This window comes from Ursus maritimus, unplaced genomic scaffold (assembly GCF_017311325.1).
Source record: "Ursus maritimus isolate PB19 unplaced genomic scaffold, ASM1731132v1 scaffold_16, whole genome shotgun sequence".
NCBI classification, from domain to species: Eukaryota; Metazoa; Chordata; class Mammalia; order Carnivora; family Ursidae; genus Ursus; species Ursus maritimus.
The window spans coordinates 40,105,798-40,127,566 of NW_024424008.1; the positions used below are offsets into that span (position 1 = coordinate 40,105,798).

At 47.5% G+C, this 21,769-nt stretch overlaps 1 protein-coding gene and 1 long non-coding RNA gene across 4 annotated transcripts in view; one reads left to right on the plus strand and one right to left on the minus strand.

The window, feature by feature from the left end:
* FLI1 (Fli-1 proto-oncogene, ETS transcription factor) overlaps positions 1–21,769 on the minus strand; it is a 120,512-nt gene that overhangs the window by 54,612 nt on the left and 44,131 nt on the right. The window lies entirely within an intron of this gene.
* LOC103660665 lies at positions 14,844–21,086 on the plus strand. Its single transcript, XR_567854.2, has 2 exons — positions 14,844–20,794; positions 20,888–21,086. It is a non-coding gene; the product is annotated as an uncharacterized LOC103660665 (long non-coding RNA).

Genomic DNA, 21,769 nt, shown 5'->3' on the forward strand with positions numbered 1-21,769 from the left:
GTCAAGTGGCAACATCACAGGAGGAGAGATCCCTGATTTCCCCTAGAATGTTGCGGGCCCCTCCTGCCTGACTAGTCGTCGTCTAGCGGGTCAGGCACGTGGGCTTCCCATTGCCTTTCTCTTTCAGACTCTTTCCTCTCTGACGACACACTTGCACACTCTGCCCTCATTCAGCCCACCGTGCATGTCCCCCGGTCAGGTGGCTCCCTCGAAAGTCGTAAATGGATCCTGCCACGGTCCCGGCTCAAATGCCTCCCAGAGCTCACTCGATGCTGACCACAGCAACTGTCATCGGCATGTGTTCCCACAACTCAGCTTTGCCCCAGCTGCTCACCCTTACGTTTCATGACTCTTCCCTCCCCCTGCAGCTCCTGCCCAACGCTAACTGTTCCTGCTGTCCCACTCAGCGGACCCTGCTCCCGTACACTTTGTCAGTCCTTGTGCTGTGGGCACCCTTTCTTTGTCCTTTGCACCTGCGTGCATGTCCGATGCTTCCCATTTTCTAAGGTAAATGAGATCTTCGTCACCCTATGGAACCTTACCTGATAATTCCCTGTGACTCATTTGAGCTTTTAAAAGCCAGGTGAGAAGGGGGCACCTGGGTGGCTCAGCCTTTTTTTTTTTTTTTTTTTAAGATTTTATTTATTTATTTGACAGAGATAGAGACAGCCAGCGAGAGAGGGAACACAAGCAGGGGGAGTGGGAGAGGAAGAAGCAGGCTCATAGCAGAGGAGCCTGATGTGGGGCTCGATCCCATAACGCCGGGATCACGCCCTGAGCCGAAGGCAGACGCTTAACCGCTGTGCCACCCAGGCGCCCCTGGGTGGCTCAGTCTTAAGTGTCTGCCTTCGGCTCAGGTCGTGATCCTGGGGTCCTGGGATCAAGTCCCGCATCAGACTCCCTGCTCAGCAGAGACCCTGCTTCTCTGCCTCCCTCTGCTCTCCGCCCCACCACTCATGCTCACTCTCTCTTAAATAAATAGATAAAATCTTTAAAAAACAAAACAAAACAAAACCAAAAACCCAGTGAGAATACTGCTTGGGTAGGTGAGTGTGTACGCGCGAGCACACACACACACTCTCTCTCTCTCTTTTCTAATTCCAGTCATTGATAAGCAAAGGGCTTTTTTTCTTCTTCTTATAATGGTATGGAGAAAAGAATTTGTGACTGGGGGAGGCTGGGAAGAGAGAGAAGATGAAGGAGAGCGACTCCTTGTCTGGCCTGCTGGACTGAATTAAGAAACCGAATAAGAGCAGGAGGTTAGAGATGAGAGCCGCTGGGTGGGATAATAGATTTGGGCAGCCAAACAAGCTGGTCGAAGACCCTGGTGAAAACTTAAAGTTGGAGAGGAGAACATTCTCACTGTCTCTGAAAGGAAATAGCACCCCTTTTTGCCATTCAAGGCTGAGAGCATCCCAAGACCACACCCCTGGCAGGTACCCTTCTGTCTTGAAGATGGGGAGCCTTCTCTGAACAGCTTTGGTGGCAGTGGGTGTGGTGAGGGGGGACAGGCCTAGAGGAAAAGGCAAACGGGGAACATGGCACTGGGTGTCTCTGGCTGACAGACTTGTGTGAAGCATCATGTCACCGATGGGGACTCATGGGGCCACTGGGGGGGGGGCGGGTTAACGGATATGGGTGTAGGCACCAAGGCGCTGCTTTTATCATGTGAGAAGCTATTGAGCTGTAGACGTTTCGATCCCATACTTGAAGCTTTTACACGTGCACAGCTCTTACTATTTTATGTCTTATAAAGCTGTTTGCTCTTACTTAAACTCTTCAAACTTCTAAAAGTTTAAACACGAAACTCTTACTTGTACTGAAAACTCTTTACAGGAAGGACTTGTTGGTTTTCAAGAACTTTTCGCTGATGGCTTGTTGATAAGAATTTAATTCTGGGATGAGAGACTGAATTTAGAAAGACCTTCAGCATGAAATTCACAAACCGTTCTCAGAGTGACTAAGTTCCTTCAGCTGGTAACGATTTCACTTTTTCTATTGACTTTGGACATGACACAGAAGACAAGTTATTCTTTTAAAGGCTGTTAAAATCCAGGTTGCTTTAGAGCTACATAAAAATTGACTTCAAAGTGAAAAAGACTGAAGGTATGGGCTCTCTAGCCCCGTGTGGCCCCCAGTTCTAAGGTTAATCCTTTGCCATCATAGTCGTGACTGGGAAGATTGGCTTAGTAATTGGGTTCTAAGAAGCATCTTTCCTTTGCTCTGCTGATTTCTGGGAAGGCAAGGCCTGTAATTCAGGATGCTCTGGTCCCTCAGCCACTGAGTCCTAGACCCAGAGGGAGGCACATGGTCCCTTGACTCCAAGCACATCAGTACCCCACTTGACCTATTTGCCAGAAAGCTCAGAAAGGTCAGCTAGCTTAGCAGCTGGAGTTCTGAGCTAAATGGTTGGCCCTATTTGCCCATAGATATGCTGACCAAACTGTGTCAACCTTCCTTCCCACGATCCCCTGCAGGTCCAGGCAGCCAGGAGAGGTATATGGCCAATGGGGCACTTGTCTTGGTATGGGATGCTCCTTACCCAATTTGGGTGAGATGCCTTTAGGACATGACTTTTAATATATCCTGTGGTCTCATTATTGAAAAGAGGTCATAGCAGATAATTATCATAGCATTTAGTAAGTGTGAGATGCTGTTTATATAAGTAATCCAATTTAATTCTTTTAGCAATTCTATGGGATGCACTATTATTACCTCCATTTTTTTTTCAGATGGGAAAATGGCTATTCAGAGAAGTGAAAGAACTCACTCAGGTCACATAGCAAGTGAGTGTGACCTGAGATTCAAATTCAGGTCTGCTGACTGGTCACCTCCCAGGGAGACTGTGAGCGCTTTGAGGATAGCTCTTGAGTTCATTGTAATTTAGAGCCCAATCTTTGGAGTTGGAGAGATATGAATTCCAATCTGAGCTCCATCGATTGCACATTAGCACATCAGTGATTTATGTATACTCTCCGAACTTCATTTCCTTATCCATAGAATGTGGATAATAGCAGTATCTCACCTGGTAGATTTTGAATAAAGGTAAAATGAGATAATAGAAGTGAATTTCCTGAATCAAGTGTCTAAAGTTCTTCGAATATAGTAAATACTCAAGTTTAAAAGAAGCCCAATGCTGAGATGGCATTGGGACCTTTGTATTGGAGTTGTGAGATGAAGCGGGGGAAGGGAGAGGGCAGATAGAGCCAGAGATAGACCTCCTTCTCCCCTGTGTGGGTTACTTCAACGGAAGTTGCTTAAGGTTCAAAATTAGCAAGTTTGGAGACACTAGTTCGATTTTGAAATGCAAATTCCATGGGTTTCTGAGAACAGAGTCTGCTTCTCTAATGTTTCCACTCTTCTTTTTCGAACCATGGATGTTGTTCCATTGTAGCCTGAGACCTCTCTTTCTGGCTTCTGAATGGAGGGTTCTAGATGGCACAGATAACATTATGTTAAATAGCCATGCAAGGGAGAGGAAGAGCCATTTATTGCTGAACTACTCGAATAACGGTGGCCAGTACCCACTCATATGGCCATTCATCGTACGTGCAATAAACATCAGAAAAATGCCATGTGTATGTCTGTGAATTCACTAATAAAAAAAACTTTCCTCATTTTGGAATTTGTCATATATATCTTTTTTTTCCTTTTTTTCTTCTTTTTTTAAAAAATGCTAGCAGATGTATCTCCCCAAATTTGTTTTCCTTAGATTAAGGCAAATGTTCTCAGTGTGCATGTCAGTTGAGTGATAGGGGAATGTGGTCAGAGCACTGCCGCATGACGGCCTGGCTGATATTAATGATGAGCAAACAATTGCATCTCTGAAAAAGCTTTGCTGAAACAGAGATGGAAAAACCCCCAGAGTAGGAAAAAAAAAAAAGTTTAAGACGGTGTCTGGACCATCTCCCCATTCTTTCTTTTTTTTTTTTTTTTAAGATTTTATTTATTTTTGTGACAGAGAGACAGCCAGCGAGAGAGGGAACACAGCAGGGGAGAGGGAGAGGAAGAAGCAGGCTCCCAGCAAAGGAGCCCGATGTGGGACTCGATCCCGGAACGCCAGGATCACGCCCTGAGCCGAAGGCAGACGCTTAACGACTGCGCTACCCAGGCACCCCCATCTCCCCATTCTATTCAGGAACACACGAAAGAAATTTCTGCCATGGTCCTGTCCACAGAAGAATACACATATAATCCACACTTATGAACCAAACGGAATCAGGGGAGGCAAAGTCCTGGAGGCCACCATGGAGGGGACACCCTTTCCTTTGCTCATCCTTCCAGTTAGGTTGAATTTTTACGCTCACCCAGGGAATGACCCAAGACATGGGGCCCCAAGAAGCATGAATTCTACGTTGTTTCCTCCCCCTTCCTTTTCCTCTCTCCTGCCCTGGACCTTCAAGCACAGGTCTCTGTGTCCCATGAGATTTGCTGGAGGTGTGTGAAAGGGCTGTCAAAAGCAACCCCACCAAGTTCCCTGCTGCTTGCTGCCCTGCTCAGGGGGCCACTTGACTCCCAGGACCAGTCCTCTGGAAAGCTCATCTCGGGGTCACCGCAGGGAGCACACCAGCTTTGGCTTTTTATTACATTCTTTGCATGATGGCATGAAGTCCCTTTTCTTGCCAACCAGAGAGCATACAAAATTCAGACAAGATTCTAGGAAGCAAACTGCTCTGTCTTCTCTGTTTTCGGAAATCAGCAAGCTCTGCAGCCGGGGCGGGGAAGGGGGGTGTCCAGCCTGGGGCGGGGGGTGGGGTCTGCTCATAGTCACATCTAAAGTATCCTAGTCACATCTAAAGCTGTTAGTTAGTTCAAGCCTTTTGCTTCTCTCTCTTCTCTAATTGCCGGCCATGTACCCACTTCTTCCTTATTTCTGTCTCACAGAGGGCAGGTGGACAAAGAGAAAAGAAGGCAAACTTGATGACAAGTTGGATAAGGAAGAATATGGAAAACATCAGTCACCAAATATTAAGCAGCAGCCCCTCGGCCCACGGCGCAGTCCCAGAGCTGCCTGGGCTCATATCTGCCCAGTCATCTTTTCCCTAAAGGCCATGATGATATTTCCAATCCTTACCACTCCCCATCAGCATACAAGCTCTCTTCCCTTCCCCTTGAACCCAGATGGGACTTTATGACTGCCTCAATGAACGGAAGGTGGCAGAAGTGACCTTGCAGGACTTCCAAGCCTAGGTGATAAAGGGCATTATGACTTCCACCTGCTTCATGGTCTCTCTTGGGGCTCCAGTCCTTGGAAACCAGCCACCAGGCCGCGAGGAAGCCCAAACCAGCCCAAGCAGAGAAACTACATGCATGGAGAGGCCCACGTGGAGAGGGACCTGAGGCCACCAGCCCCCACCAACGTCGACCTCCAGACTTGGAGGTGATGAGCCTGCAGATGAAGGTTATGCCCACGACCATCATAGTTGTACGCCGCTAAGTTTTGGTATAATTTCTTATGTAGCCATAGTAACTGGAACATTTCCTATCACTATAATCAGCAACAAGAGAACCCAGACTCAGAGGATTCAGAACATGACTGTCTGCGTATCCTTTACAGTAAACTATGGTTACTGACACTGGCTGCAGGAATCAGGGCCAGGACTCACTGGATGGGGAAACCGAGGCACAAAGCCCAACCTCCCTGGGTTCACATAGTGAGGGAGAGTCAGTCTCAGCCTTCAGGCCTAACTCTTCTGACAACCACCTAGTGGAAGTACCCCTACACAACAACGAGAAAACACATGTGAAAAAAGAAAAAAGGACACTTTTTTAAAAATTAGAACGAATAAACAGAACACATACTATTTGATACTCTGAAGCGCACGAGGAACTCTTATAATCGTTACCTCATTTGGCCTTTTAAGAGCTTTGTTAGGATCCTCATACTATTAAAGAGGAAACTGAGGCTTAAAGAGGTTCAGAGGGGCGCCTGGGTGGCTCAGTCCTTAAGCGTCTGCCTTTGGCTCAGGGCGTGATCCTGGCGTTCTGGGATCGAGCCCCGCATCAGGCTCCTCGCTGGAGCCTGCTTCTTCCTCTCCCACTCCCCCTGCTTGTGTTCCCTCTCTTGCTGGCTGTCTCTATCTCTGTCAAATAAATAAATAAAATCTTAAAAAAAAAAAAAAAGAGGTTCAGAGTTGCCTGAAGTCCCTCAACTTGCACATCACCCAGCTGGTAGCCTGACTGCAGAACTTACACTCTTCCCCCAAACTCCTTCCAGTCCGCTGACTATAATCCTAGGCTGTGCCACAGAGCCAGACCTGCCATGGAAACTCGAAGTGCTTCGCTGATTTCTAAGGTATTTTATTGAACTCTGTCCCTTCCTCCCCACCCCCACTTAAATCTTCACTTACTGGGAAGGGGGCTTCTGCAGCGGGCGACCCAGGGAAAGGCAGGCAGCCAAGTTCCTAGAAAATGGAATTAGAATCCTTTGCAGATGAAAGTACTTTATTTAATGGAGTTTAATAAATTAAGGGAATGAGCCTAAATGAGTTCAGAGAAGAGGGTCTCTGTGTTCTATAAAGACATGCCACGTAACAGAATCCAGAGCTGTGGCCTTGTGCTAATCACGGTCCCCATTAGATACTTCTCCAGCTCTCCCGTGGTATCTACCTTTGCCTGTTGACTTTGAGTTTTCACAGTCACTGTTTTGACCATAACCACATTTAAAGGGCATCTCTAAACATCAAAGTTAAATTCTCCTCCCACAGAGAATGATTTTACTGCTGAAAAGAAAAGAAGTGCTGAATATGGAAACTAACAGGAAGGAGAAGGTTAGTCTGAACCCCAAGATGGGAACATTTCATAGTATGCTTACTTTCTGTTTCTTTACAATGGGTCTGGCCGCTCCTCAACCCGCTTTTTCTCGATGACGGTGGGGGTAGCAAAAGGGTCAGCAAAGATCTCTTGTGTAGAGTTTGTTACCTTGGACCATCCAGGGGGTTGAATTCCTCTCCCATAACAGGGGGTGACCTGGCCCCTGAGGTGGACCCCAGGGTGTTGGAGGAATAGGACCGAGTGGGGACGGGAAGCTGAGGTTCACTAAGGTTTGGAAGCTTCGATGTTCTCCTCCGTGAAACGGAGCCCATGTTCTCCTGCCAGTTCAGATGGGCCAAAAGGGGGAAATTAAGCCCTCGCTGGTGCAATAGGGTGATGACGGAAAGAGCTGTCAACCAATAGAACAGAACCCCAGATGCCATGGGGAGAAGCAGGCAGGGAAGACGAAGTCCTGGAAGGCGTTCCCTATGTATTTCACTGCTCATCACTTGTATCGGGACTGTGTTCTGCCTGACTTCACAGCTGTGGCTGTTCCAGGGATCCAAAATACTGGAATCCTTCCATACCAGTGGCTCCTTTCCCTTCTCTGCCCGGGGACAACTAACGGGTCAACGATTGGCACAGCAGGTCCTCCTGGACCCCGCTCGAAAACAAGGGGTTGGCGCCCTGGTGCCCGTGGCATAGGGATGGTTATATATCTGAATGTTTTCCCAGACCTGGAGGGGGGTTTTCTGATGACAGAAGTGGTGGTGAGTGAGGACCAGCGAAGCTCCAGCCTGGGCTGGGAGCAGTCTCTCTCCCCCAAGAGGCCCCTTGAGCGTGTTTGCCTCAGAAGGGGTCAAAAGGCGAAGGGCAGAGCAGACAAACCCCTCCGTCTCTCTCCTCACTCCATAGGGTGCTGTTGTAGAAATGTGTTCCCACAAAAGGCATTGGTTACCTGCTGAGTCAACGCAGCGCTTTACTGGCTGTGTGGATTCGGGCGAACACCTAAGTTCTTGGTTCCTGGAAAATTTTAAGCGTCTTCCACCAAATATTTAATGCTCTCTGACAATGATGAATGGCCACACTGCCATAACCACAGAGAGCTGAAAGCCTGGAAGATGTGTCCTCTGAGGAGAGTGGCTGCAGTGTTTTCCCACAGCGTCTGAATGTCACCTGGCACGCGGGGCTGAGGGAATAGCCTGGAAGCTGGGTAGCTGGACCAGGAAGATCTCAATCTGGTCTGTGGTGATAAGAGGGGACTCTGAATGACAAAGGGAAGGGGGCAGTGAGGCAGTTCAGCCCTGAAAGGATGGGCTCCCCTAAGGGGCAGACAGTTGTCCAGCAGGGGTGGAAATGGCACTTTCTGCAAGGTTGGTCAGCGCCGGGGAGAGGAGGAAGTATGGGTGGCAGGTGCCCTCGGGTGCTTCTCTGACTCCCGGGGTCATGGGAACTTTCCCATCCTTTTTCTCAAAAACCAGTCCTGCTGCTGGCGACACCCCATCCACCTAATTCTTTCTTTTCATTCTCAGTTGCTTGCTCAGATCCTGACACCCACTAGGTGCGCAGTGACCTTTTCTCTTGGATAAAAGCCCCAGAGCTGATAAGAAACACAGAGACCCCACCTCCCCTGCCAGCACCTTTTACCACCAGTTCGATTTCCCCTTCTGTCTCCTGGCTGTGGGCGATTTCGATTAAGCCTTACACCCCAGGCTTGTCCACTTTCTTTTTAAACAGCCACACCCCGTGTCCAGTTTAAACACAAAGCCACTGACTGCTCCTTCTCAACAGCCACTTGAGGTCCTATTCCTAGAAGCTGTGATCTTATCTGACAATTTCCTCGTGTGACAGTTTCCGTGGCAACTGGGCCCTCATAATCACAGGAAGCCCATGAGGAAACACGCGCACGGTGGGGGGCCCTTTGCTCTATTCCCTCCAGCTGTACCCCAGGAGCACCCTGGCAGGGGGATGAAAGCAAAACCAGCCTCAAGAGGCAGGGTGTCCGGTCTCACGTGCCCAAGTTGGGAAATGTCTGCAAGCCACAGCTGGCACCGGCCAGGGACAAGGCCACTTCACCGTGATGGGGAGCAAGGCATAGCATGAGAGACTCCATTTTCTCTCATTTCCTCACAGGGTCCTGGGAAAAGAGGCGCCCCTGAATCCATTTCACAGTTCTTAGTGGCTGTCTCCTTTCCATGATTCATGCCCGAGGAGCCACGCTCGGTGACGTCATGCCCATCTAGTGCTGAGTGAGCAGTATTTCCAATTTCCACATCTGGACGAACCATCCTAGCCAAGGTGCTCCGTTGTGTGGTGGCCCCACGGCATCTGGTTACCATATTGTTGCAGTGATGTGCGGCCAAGTCCCCGAGCATGGAGGTCATGGAAGGAGGTCCTTCTCTGGGCCGGCTCAGCAGCCTTGACCCCGTCTCTGCCCAGCTTCTCTGCTTCATGTTATCCTACTGGTCCCATTCCTCTGGCACCCTCTGCTCACGTTTCCTTCCTGTCTTCTTCCCCCTTCCTGCGACCTGCTCCCATTCCTTCTCTTTCTCTTGCTCCTTCTCTTACATTTTAATATTCTGTCTTAAATAGACTCTCCTCTTGTTGTATAAGACCCAGCACTCCAAACCTTTAGATTCCTACTGGATATACATTCCTTGACTGCTCTCTGGGTGTCTGCAAAGACCTATGTGAAAACCAGCCTCCTCTTCCCTTTGCTCAAACCAGCTGTCCCTACATAGCCCTGCCTTCCACATTTCTCTGCCTCATCAGATCTCATTTACTCACCGAACTTTTATGGAGGACCTACTAGGGGTTGGGCATTCGACTAGGCACAGGGGATACAAAGATAAACGAGACTCTAAAATCACACATTTGCCCTTTAGGAGTTCAAGTCTGGGCAGAAGACGGATGCAAACATCAATAGTCAGGTGGGGGTGGAAGACACGGCAGTGACTGAGGGGCTCAGGGGAGGCCTCCTGGAGGAGGTGGAGCCCAAGAAGGGTGAAGGGGACCTCCCAAAACACCTCAAGTGCCACCACCTTCAGGAAGCCAGGAAGTTTCCCTGCCCCCTCCAGCCCACCACAGTCACCTCTTCCACTGCTGAAATCGGTAGTACTTTCTATCTCTACCACTCAGTCAGCATTTTATTCTAGACTGCTTTGTCACACTGCTTTTCTTTTTCTTTCACTCCTGCCATATATGGTAGGTTTTCGTAGGTTCACCTTCTGTCTCTCCCACCAGACTGCAAATCCCTCAAGGATGGATTTTCTTTGCCATTTTCCATAGACATCATTAGCATGGACCGAGTGCCTTGATTTCCTCATCCTGAAAACAGGCACAGTGACAGAGCCCACTTGAGAGTGAGTGAGTTCACATAGGTAAGGGCTCTCCACTGTGCCCCCGCTGGCTTCTCGGAGATGTTGCCTTCGGAGCCAGACTGACAGGATCTGAATTCCACATCTACCGCTTGTAAGTTCTGTGACCTTAGGCAAGTTCTTTAATCTCTCTGTGCCATAGTTTCCTTTTCAGTAAAATAGCAACGATAATAATTGTATTCTAACTCATGCCTGTCACAGAGTAAGCACTCTCTGAACTTAATCTTCTTCCTAGGATTCACAGATTCTAACATAAGAAAAGCACTTCATTTCTCTGGGCCTGGTTCTTTCCTTGCACCAACAAAGGACCGAACTAGACAATCTGCCAGGTCCTCTCCAGGGTTTTAACCCTAAAATCTATTCGTGGATCGATCCTACAGCCCCATTTGCCTGCGACAGTCCCAGTTTAGGCCTATTGTTCCAGAAAATGCTAAATAATACCTCCCTTCACTCTCAGAATTATTCCCGTTTGAATGACACAATATGCGTATGAGCGAGCTCGGCTATCTCAGCGTATCCTAGCTTCATGGGACCACGGGTTGTCATCCTTGCTCTCCCTTCCAGGGAGGAGGTAAGGGGAACCAAGGACAGCCTGGTCTATACAAAAAGCCAAGCATCCGCTCCTCTTGGAGCTCAATCTCCGGTACACAGCTGGTCTTTCGGTTGGCAGCTACCCTCAAAGCGGTCGCCCACTGGGTTGGCCTTCATCCTTGTTTGACTTGAGTGCCAAACCTAGGCTGTCTGGCACTGGGCCTCCTGTCTCTCGGCATCCATCTATAGGAAAAGCAGATATTTTGTGAACAAGTCCTGCCATGGCCTTCCAATGAAAACATCTCAGTGGGATTACATGGAGATATTTTCTTTGTCAATCTCGGTAAAGCTATTAGAACAGAAAACCCAGCTGAAGCCCACTGACAGTTCCTGGGGACTTGGGGCTGATTTAGTTACTCTATAAAGGGCACTTAGTGTTCTGTGCTTGGAAGCTTCTGAAGGTATTGGCCTTGATCAGTAGGAGCTCGTCTGTCTCTCTCAGGGACATGTGTCATGGTGGCAGTATGGCTTAATCCTTGATGGCGCCAAAACTGAGGGGAAATGGGAAACTAGCCCACCAGGTGGGGATGCCCTGAAGAGATGTCTAACAATATCATCAGCAACTTTTTCCTTCTCGTTTCCTTTACTCCGGGCTCCATTGTTACAGGCTGTCAAGTTCTTACACTGCTACTTCCGCTTAGTTTTCTGGGCGGTTGAGATCTCCCATGTTCATTATGGCCTTGACGTTTCCACGAGAAGACCAACATCAGTGATGTCAACCTTCCCAACCCTGCACTTCTTGGGAAGCTGTGGAAGCCAAATGACCCTGGGGGAACGCTGTGGTCACCTTGCTCCTTCTAATCCCGGCCCAAGGAAAGTGTTTCAGGCCTAACAGCCTGAGTGACTTTTCGAAAGCATTAAGGAATTCTGGAAAAGAATAAGAACAGGCTCCTTAGCCTCAGTATTACCACAAAATCAGAATGAAGAAATGAAACGTTACTCTAGACATGTTATTCTTTTACATAGAAAGAAATTGAACTTGTTAACTGGTCTTCTAGACCAGCGCTGTCCAATAGAAATTTCTGTGATAGGGAATATTCTAAAATCTGCCCTCTACAGTAGAGAAGCCACGAGCCATGTGTGGCTACTCAGCATTCGAAATGTGGCTAGTGTGACTGAGGAACTAAATTTTAAAATTTTACTGAATTGTAGTTAATTTCAATTTAAATAGCCACGTGTTCCTAGTGGTGACCACAGTGACCAGCATAGGCTCTGGACACTTATGCTTGGTGGTCAGACTATGTGCTGCTCAAAACATCACTTTGGCAGAACAAAACAGCAAAAGTCACTTTGGCTCTTTCTTTAACACGTCCTGTCTCATTATGGGATCATGAACGTATTTGCCACCAAAAAGGCATGCATTCATTCCTTGATGCATTCATTCATTTAACCAGTATTTACGGGTCATGTGCTAGGTACCAGGCACTGTAATAAAACTCAGGAATATGTCAATGGAAAAATGGCATCGCAGTGTTAATAGCATTATTGTTATTGTAGAATTGGGAGATTCGTAGAAACCTCCCCCCCCCCTTTGACTATCTCTGCAGTGAACTAAAGATTTAACAAGTATGCAAATGACTTTGTGAATAAGAGGGTCACCCTGGGCAGGTAAGGAGCAGCTCCCAATCCACTCTGTAATCACAGCCTGTGGTCTCGGGGCAGAAGGTGCGGTAAGAGAGGGGGAAGGGGGGGAGATCCTAAATTCATGATGGCAGGAATTACCGACTGTTGTGAGGATTACATTAAGTAAGAACAAGGCTCACCAAAGACCTCTGGGAAGTGTAAGGTACGTGCGTTGTCGATTTGTCTTAGCTCATAAAACAGTGTGGGCCAATGGCTTCCGCAACCAGCCCGGGCAGCATGTCAGAGAGCAAGAAAGCAGCTGAGCCATGGCCGCCTAAGAAGGTGGCAGGACGTGAAGCGCAGAAAGATGGCACAACCAACTGTCAAGGTAGGGGGATTTCAGAGGAGAGGAGAGCAGTGAGGGGCAGGGCGTTAACACTTCATTGATGATCAACAAATGTACTGCAGGGACTTTCCTGGTCATAAATAGCCAGCTAGGACCTCAGGTAAACATTTCGTTGCATCCTGCAAAGAGCATACAGCAGGGAGAAGGCGCCTAGATGCCCAGCCACCACCTTCAAAGGCTTTTCCCAAGAGACTCGGAAGGGCGCTGCCCTCCATTGATAAAATGCTGTGGCTCTCCCTGCAGGGTCCTAAAACAGTCCATAGGTGTCCAGTGATCTGGAAGAGCAGCGTTCGGATCTTGCAGGAAGGTGTCCCCGCATCCTGATTGGCTGGAGGGCAAAGTCCGCTTCATTGGCCCCCAGAGCCCAAGTTGGAGTGGAAGGGCCATTGATTGTATATCCAACCAGGGCTTGCAGACTGTGGCTCCCGGCCTTGTTAACACAGCCCTGGTGCTTCTCAGACCTTCAGCCCTTGGCAACAACATTTGCATAAAAAGAGGATCTTTGCGGCTGCACATTCTCTCCCTCCTCTCCACCTCCCTTCCTTTCTGGTCATCCTATCGCCATCCCTCCCAGGCCTTGGTCCAGACATCATCTAAGCAAGGACCCACCACCCCAACTCCAAGAGGGGGCCTCACCTGACCGTTAGGATGCTTCACCTGACCTCACCCGTCTGAAGGGAGGACTGTAGAATATTAATTCCCTCCAGGTCCCAACTGGCAACATTCAATGGTCTGGTCTAATTGAGAAAGACTTGCTCTAGAACATTCACTCTTCTAACCCAAAGGGATCACCACACTGTAGTTTGAGAGAGGTTTCCCATTCCCTCCCAAGAGATCAAACCTCCTAATTATTTTAATACAGGCTTATGTGAAAAAAAAATTGCAATCCTTATGCACACAGAAAATTAACTGGGGCAAGTAGGGGAGGAGGAGGGGGTCAAAGTGCAGCGGGGCCATGTCAGGCCAGGCGAGGAGAGACCAGATGGACACCATGTTTACCAGATCTTGGTCTTTGGCAACCCAACGTTGTTCTAAGATTGCTCTGACCTGAGTGCAGCACTCCCAATGGGCCACTACTTCTACAAGCGCCAAAGGTAAGCTCTAAAAGGAAAAGGGAATAGATAGGAAACTGTTGTCTTTAAATACCACAGTTGGTTGTGATAACAGATTTACTCTTCCAGTAAATCGTTCAGACACTATATGGGTCCCTCAAGAGCTTTATGGAGAGCACCCTTGGTTTTAGAGAGTCTGACCACTCTCCCTTTGTGTGCATGTCCATACCCATTCCCAAATACTTATTTCAATTTACAGCTTCTCTTCCAAGCCCCCCTTGGGTCCGAGGGTTTCTTGGGAGATTACTCTCTGCAATCATGGAGCGCAGACACGCCTAGACATTGATAGCAAGGAGGCATCCACTTCCTTCTAATATCGGGGCCAGTGAATCAGGGCCCACGTGTCCCTCACACGCGGGGACAAGAGGCCCAGCTGGAGGGTCTGGCCAGACCCAATGCAGCTCAGACGTGGCCCTTTGCTCCTGCAGCAAGAGGAAAATCCTGTCAAAATGGCTTAACGATCTTCTAATATTTCCATGCAATTAAGGCCACATCTGTCTCCCAGGCCCCCACACTCCTTTGCTAGTGCACAGACATGAACCAAACAGTCTGTCTTGTCGATCTGGAAGGTAACAAAGAGCTCCATTCATAACTGTAGGCACTTGCACCAGTTTTTTTTTTCAAAGTAAAATAGAGTTTTCACTTTGAGAATAACCTGTGTGGCAAGCAAGCGAAGGATTTTTCCCCCCTAATAAATCAAATTCAACAGCCTAATAAAATGCTGGCTCCCCCACTCCCCCCACCACCACCTCCCCCTCCCACTGTCCGACTCTCTGCCAACAATCGCTCAGAACACAGACTAGTGGGCGCACCCAAAGATGGTAGGGGAAAGTGAGCTGGGAACATGAAGGGAATTCAAACACCTTTTGAAGGTGGGATGGGTTTGTTTGGCGGGGACGGGACGGGTGGGGGTGGGGTGGGACTGGGGAGGTAGGTAGGTAGCCTGCCTTCCCCTCCCCCACTTTACCTCCTTTCTCAGCCTTTCTGGGTTGGTTTCAAAACACTCCTTTTCTTCTGCTGCTCCCTTTACCCCACTACCCATCCCCAGGCATTGGGTAAACCTTCTGCTTCCTTCTTTTGCATGGGGAGGAACAAGAGAACCATGTTCCTAGGGATGGAGCAAGGGCTCTTGGACCACACCTGCTGCTGAGCCCTGCAGGAGCTCGCCTCTCCTCAGAACAAGGCTGAGAGATCTCCCTGGTCTTTGAAGCCTCCAGAGAGTGAGTGTGCAGGAGATAAGTGCTGATAAACATCAAGTTTGGCGCTTATCTGCAGCGAACACAATCTTTTGAGGTTCTCTCTGTGCTCACAGGCCATAGAGACTCTAATCAGAAAACAGAAGGGAAAATGCAAAACCAAGCAGTATTTGCTGCTACCTTTCTTCTTCTTTTTTGTTTTGTTTTGTTTCGACTACACACTGGAAAGCTCAACGTAGATACTATAATACAGGGGACTCCAGAGTAGAAACACAGCCCTGGGTCTTTGCTTCGTTCAATTTTTTGTTGTTGTTTAGCTGTCAACAGAGGACATATATTTTCAGTCCCGGACATAAGAGGATGAGCCAAGTGTTGACAATGACAATCTGTTCGTAGCATTTACTTTCCTAAAATGCTTTCACAGGTGTTCTGGTGTCTGGCCCTCATGACAACCCTAAGGCAGGCCCAATGGTTGATGAGTAAAGAAACGGAGCCTGAGCTAGGTTATGGGATTTGTCCAATGTCACACAGCTTCAAGTGGGGGTTCCAGGAGTACAAGCCAGATTTTTCTGTTCATTCTAGCCCATGAAGAGGCTCAGCAGGTAGAAGAAGACCCAGAAATCGAAATGGCCTTGAATCTGGGCATCCCACCCAGAAACGTTTGGAAAGCTCGGGTGGCAAGGGATGAACTGGGGTACCCAGGGGCTCTGCGCTTTGAAGCACTTGAGTGATGCCAAAGGCAGAGACTTGGCTGTCTTATATTTCAATGTGTTATTTATACCTGATTTCTTAGGATGGGATATTAGCAAGAGGCACAGGTGAAAGAAGGAGCTTAGAGTAGAAAGAGCAGCCGAACAAGAACAGGGGACCCAGAGCTCGGGTCTCCGCTCCACCACTGCTCAGCCATGGCCCTTAAGGAAGGATTACTTCTCTGAGCTTCCATTTCCCCTTCCATAAATGAAGCAGTGGATCTATGATACCTAAGGTGGAAGGGTGAGGGAAGATGAGGGAAGCTTGGAAAGAGTTTGCTGCCCCATGAGCACACTTTCTACAAATTACACGGCCACAATGACAGTTTTAGGGTAAACTGTGGATGTTCCTTGCAGAGACCAAGATAGAAAGCTCAAGGGTAGAACCCGGCTACACGTATCTCTCCCAGCTCCAGAGTTCGACGGTGCTGACGGGGAAGTCTTCAGCTCAGGGAACTACTGATGGCTATGTCTGCCCCTAGAGACAGCACGTTATCTCCACACAAGGTTCTATTGAGCCATTCTGCTCCTTATTGCCAAGCCCTCCATACTATGTGTGTAATATTGACCATCTGCTGTTGGGTAGAAAGTAGACCCTCCACGAAAGCCTCACCAGTAATATTACAGCAACAGTAACTGGCACTCAGCCTGAAAGGTCGTTTCCTGAGGGAAAAGGCGGTACATCATTCACATGACCTCTCCCAGGAACCTCAATAAACCGTCAATGGCCACATGTAGGATGGGGAGTAAGACTTGGAGGGGGAGTGTGTGGTGAAGACTTGGAGGGGTGTGTGTGGTGGGTCTTACTTTATCTCTATTTGAATTTGTTAAAAGAACGTATTCATGTGTTATCTATTCCATTAAAAAGCAATTTTAAAGGATGGGCTAAAAAAAAGAACATTGTGTTCATGGTGGAGGTCATGGTTGAGAGACGGGGGCTGGACGAAATCTCCCCCAAAGGCTCATTCAAGTTGTAGAACTCACTGACCTTGGAGAGACTCCATGTTGCACATGGCCAGTGCTCAGGTGTATGTCGTGGAGGCCATCTAGAGAGATGTGAAACATGCCTCTTTGGTTTCTCTTCTATGAGTCTCATTCGGGAATACCTTACTTCGTGCTGTGTGTTCTGTTTTTTCAGCTCCCAGGTAGCATGGTCCTGAAGATAACACTGTGAGGTAGGCCAGAAGATACAGCCTCATTTTACAGATGAGGGGCTAGAGCTGGGCTAGCCCCCAGGTCTCACTCTTTCTTTCTGTTCTATATCAAGAGGCCTTTTCCTGCTCCTGGGGTGGGGCAGGGGTGGGGTGGGGGGGCACACCGTCATCACTACATAGCAGCTAGATTTAACAAATTCAGTTTGAAAAAGGTCTTCAGAAGTTCTTGTCCGTTTAAGAGTCAAATCTACTGGAGAAATATGCCTCTTGAGCTCAGAAAGATATCCGTACTCTTTCATATACACTCAAAGATCCTTCAGAAAATGCCCATTTGAGGCATGGGGAGGAAGGCTCAGTATTATCATCTGGTTACTGGGGTCTGGACTGGTTTGGGGCGCTGAGTCAGGCTCTTCTCCCAATAGCAAGACATCTTAGTCTTTTTCATGGTCCCTCACACACACCTGCATACGCACAAATACCCACAAATTACAATGCATTTTGAAAACTATTAAATAGTGTACTATAAATATTTAACTTATGCAAATAGTATTAGAGCAGAAAGTATGCACATAGACAACACGGTAGCTGTCGGTCTCTTCCAGAATCAGAAAAAGAACCATTCTTTCTAGTTTTCTGATCATATATACAGTATTTGATAAACATTTGCTTTGGAAAACCAGTGAACAACATGGTTTATTGATATGCCATTAGCCATAAGCTCTGTTTTTAGATGTTTAACTACAATGGAGGTTTTTATCTGTACCTGGCATATCTTGGGTGTGTCTGAAATGGGTGCATCTCACAAAACCTCTTCAGGTTCCCACATTCTCAAAGATGCTTAAGTGACAAAGGGATTCAGGATATCAAGCCAACAATTAGAATTTCAAGCATAAGACTGTTGGAGGGGCGTAGCTTAAGGGTTTCAGAAGCCAGAGTGCTAATGTCACCATCCAAAGCTATAACTTATCAATTCTTATCACCCCTTTTTGTTGGAAGTTTCCTGAGTCTAAGATTCCTGAGTGTGAAGAATTCTTACCAGGTCTTCTTTTTCTAGCAATTTCTAACTGACTGCCCTGCACACATTAAATGAATGTGTACAGCTCACCATAAGGAAGAACAAGGTACTGATGCTGGGCGGGAGTGGGGGTTGGGGACCTGAAGAGTGGTTGCATGTTAAGCTCCAGCAGCTTGCATTTCCTGTTTAGTGGGGTTGGGTGAAGGTTTTCTGTAGTAAAGTCTCAATGTTAACCTGAATAGATAGCCTCCTTGGTCATGCCCAAGGCACTGAGATTTGGCCTCTGGATACCAGATGGAGATTTTAGTGTTAGGGAACTTTAGGATCAACTGCTCCCCGTTTCTAGCTGTTTGCTTCAATTGTCTTTTGTCCTATTCCTTCCAAGGTTCTCCCTTTCAAGTCTTGTTAAACAATTTCTCAGACCAGCACATGAGACCCTCAAAGGATAATGTTAAAAACATTATTCTTAATACTCTTTTCTGTTTGCAGGAATCCTGGGAATTTCCAAGGGGGCCTGGCACGTAAGGGTGGGGATGGCTCAGAAAGGCCTATGAAATTCAGAAGCATTTCACAATTTATTCTCCAAATTCAGCCAAGTTCAGACCCTGGGCTCATTCAACTAGTGAGTAAATCACAATCACACAGGTGTTATAATGTGACTTTTTATTTGCCTATCTTATCTCGAGACCTAATAATACCGATTACCACTATCATTATTTCTTAACGGTCAAACTGATCTGTCAAGGAATTACACTGACTACACATGCACAAAGTTCTTCTAAATCAGAGGTCAGCTCCCTGAAAATGAAAACCAAATGGTATCTTAGGAAGTACTTTATTTTCTTGGATTTCTCCAAATCTTAGAAATAAGTTTATCTTAAATCCTTCAATACAAATGACAACCATTATTAATTACCTTTAAGTTATTATAGAGGAAAAAAGCAAATAGCAAGGGACCAGAACGAAGTCCTGGGCTGGTTTAATTCCAGGACACCACTCAGTCTCTCTCTCTTTTTCCTTTTTTTTTTTTTTTTCTTAAGATTTTTTTCATTTATTTTAGGGAGAGAGAGCGAGAGCACAAGTGGGAGTGGCAAAGGGAGAAGGAGAATCCCAAGTGGACACCTAGCTCAGCGTGGAGGCTATTATGGGGCTCGATCTCACAACCCCAAGATCACGACCTGAGCTGAAGCCAAGAGTCAGAAGCTCAAGCCACCATGCCATGCAGGCACCCCTCTCTTTTTAATGGCAATGGCAGAAGATGTATCTTCTAGACTTATTTCCCTCCGTACTGCGATTATAGCAATACTAATAACTGAGATTGTTCGACTGCTTTAGAGTTCAAGACATTTATCTTACTAGGAGACTTCCCACACCTATAATCTTACTTAATCACCATGATTAATGGGGAAGTAGGTAGTATTATTCGCCTTCCTCATTTTGCTGGTGAAGAAAGGAAAGTTCTGCAAGGGTAAGACTTCATTCCTGGTCACAAAGCTGCTAAGTAGAAGAATGTGAGCCCAGCCCCCCGGACTCCAGACACCCAGCCTTCTCCATGGGGCCACCCTGTCTCTAATGCACTCTTTGCCCCAAAACGTAGCGGCCGTGAGTACATTTCGGTTTTCATATTGATGCCATTTTTCTTTGCCTTTTGATCTTGCCCCCTTGGTTAGACTGTAGGTAGTTTTAAGGCAAGATCTTTATCTGTCAGCTACCACTTTAACTTGTGGTGGGCTCATTAGAGGCCCAGAGACACTTGCTGATTGATGGCATGCACTGGGCACGAGGCTGCTGGCTTTGACATTTTATAACTGCACACTTCCTTCAGTGACACAGCATGCCCAAGCAACAGGCCTCACTGCCATTTTCTCAAAACCAGGAAACGAAACTGGCCACCGAGAGCAAATGACCACCAGCCCGAGCATTAGTGCAAACCAAGCAAAACACACCGAAATGCAGACCTCGTGGCTCAGAAGGACAAACGCATTCCATCTGCAGTTATCGCTGCAGAAATGTCACCCGCTTCTTCCTCTCCTCCTGGTTTCGGTGACGATCGTCCTCGACTGCTCCACAGGTTAAACGATGCACCTTTGTCTATGCTCTTACACAACACTCACCCCCAGACCCGCCGTTTGCGAAAATCCCAGCCTCCGCCCGTGCACAAGGACTGCCATCCCTAAATTTTTTGGCTAAAGAATGTTCTGAGATGGACAAGGCAGGGCTGTTTAACGTGCAGGAGAACGCTATTTTTTTTTTCTCACATTCTCCTTTTTCTATAGCCTCCTTCCCACGTCATGTCTCTCCTCTAACCTGGTCAGATCTCTGGCATGTGGTATTAACGGATGTTTTTGGTGTGTGACTGCAAAGTGTTTTCTGTCTGCAGCGAGCGTGGAACTCTGGGGCCTGCCGGGCCATAGGTAATAGTAATCTGAACCCGTGTGCGTCTCACCAGCGAGCTCCAGTCACAATCACATGCTCGGTACCCCCCCTCCCATTATGCTGATTGCAACCCAGATAGGAGGAGCTTGTGGGAGCCAAGCCTCTCTGAAAAGAGCCTGTTCCTCCAGGCTTTTTCATTCTGATGGGCCAGGACAAGAGGGAGAGAAAATAAGACACAAACTTTTTTGCATATGAATGCAACAAGATGTGTCTTTCTGGGTACCTTTGTTCCATTCGAAAGGACGGGAGGCTGCCAAAGAGACAGGGCTAATTAGACTAAGACAGATGGGCACATCAGAAAACATTCTGCTGGATCCTGCCTTTGCACCATGTCAGGAATTTTCAGTCTTCTGCCACACATGATGTTCCTGCCAACCGAGTTCAAAGGACAAACGTGGTCTTTGCAGCTAGACATGAGACACCCCACAGATTCCAGACCAAGGTCGGATTTGCGGGTCTGTGACTCACTTTGCTTATTATTATTATTATTATTATTGCTGTTATTGTGACTTTTTTTTTTTTTTTTTTTTGCTAGATAACCCACAACTTAGCTCTGTTCACTCAGCATCGACCACGTTAAAAAGAATGAGGGGCAGCCAAGGAAGCCCGTCGTGGCGATGAGTAGAGCTGCGGGAGATGCTTCTTGGGATCCCAGCCTGGTTCATTCTTCTTGAAGTGTGTTTCCCAGACTTGGTGTATTTTATTTTCAAAATAAAAGCTTCCTGAGCATGCTAGACCTAGTGAATTACGATCTCAGGAGCTGAGCCCATGCACCGGGACTCTCTACATACATACCCCAAGTGAGTCCTAGGCGGATGCGAGTGTCAGAGCCTACGTTAGGTGCTCAGGGACAAAACTTTCCACCATCACATTTGTTTGGAAAATGCTGCAGAAGATGTTGCTCCTCTCTTTCCCTTGGAGGCTCATGATACATATGAGCTATTAGCAGATGCAAGGTTCTGATAAACCCTGAGGCAAAGAGGCTTTTGCGTGTTTCTATAACCCAGCGTTTCCCACACTATTTTGAACACAGAATCCGGTTGCATAAAGCACCTTTGAACATCCCTCAGACATGTTCTGGAAGCAATGAGATACCCTAATGGTGCCTTTATCACACGTCATTGGAGGACCCTACCTCTCTCTTTGCTTCTTTCCTGCCACAGACCACCCAAACTGTTGCAAGAGGGAAGTAAGCTCAAGACAGACAGCAATTACTTTTTTTTTGGGGGGGGGGAACTAGTCGCTTTTTAGAATCGTAACTTGCTTCGGTTATGTGTTGGAAGCAATGTTGCATATTCCTTCCTCCCATTTCCATCATTTATGTGGAAATATCACAACTTCACAGGGGCTTTCCTTGAATCGTCCCATCCAAACGATACCGAGCCTTAAGTCCTTTTTCAGGACACTCTACTTTTTC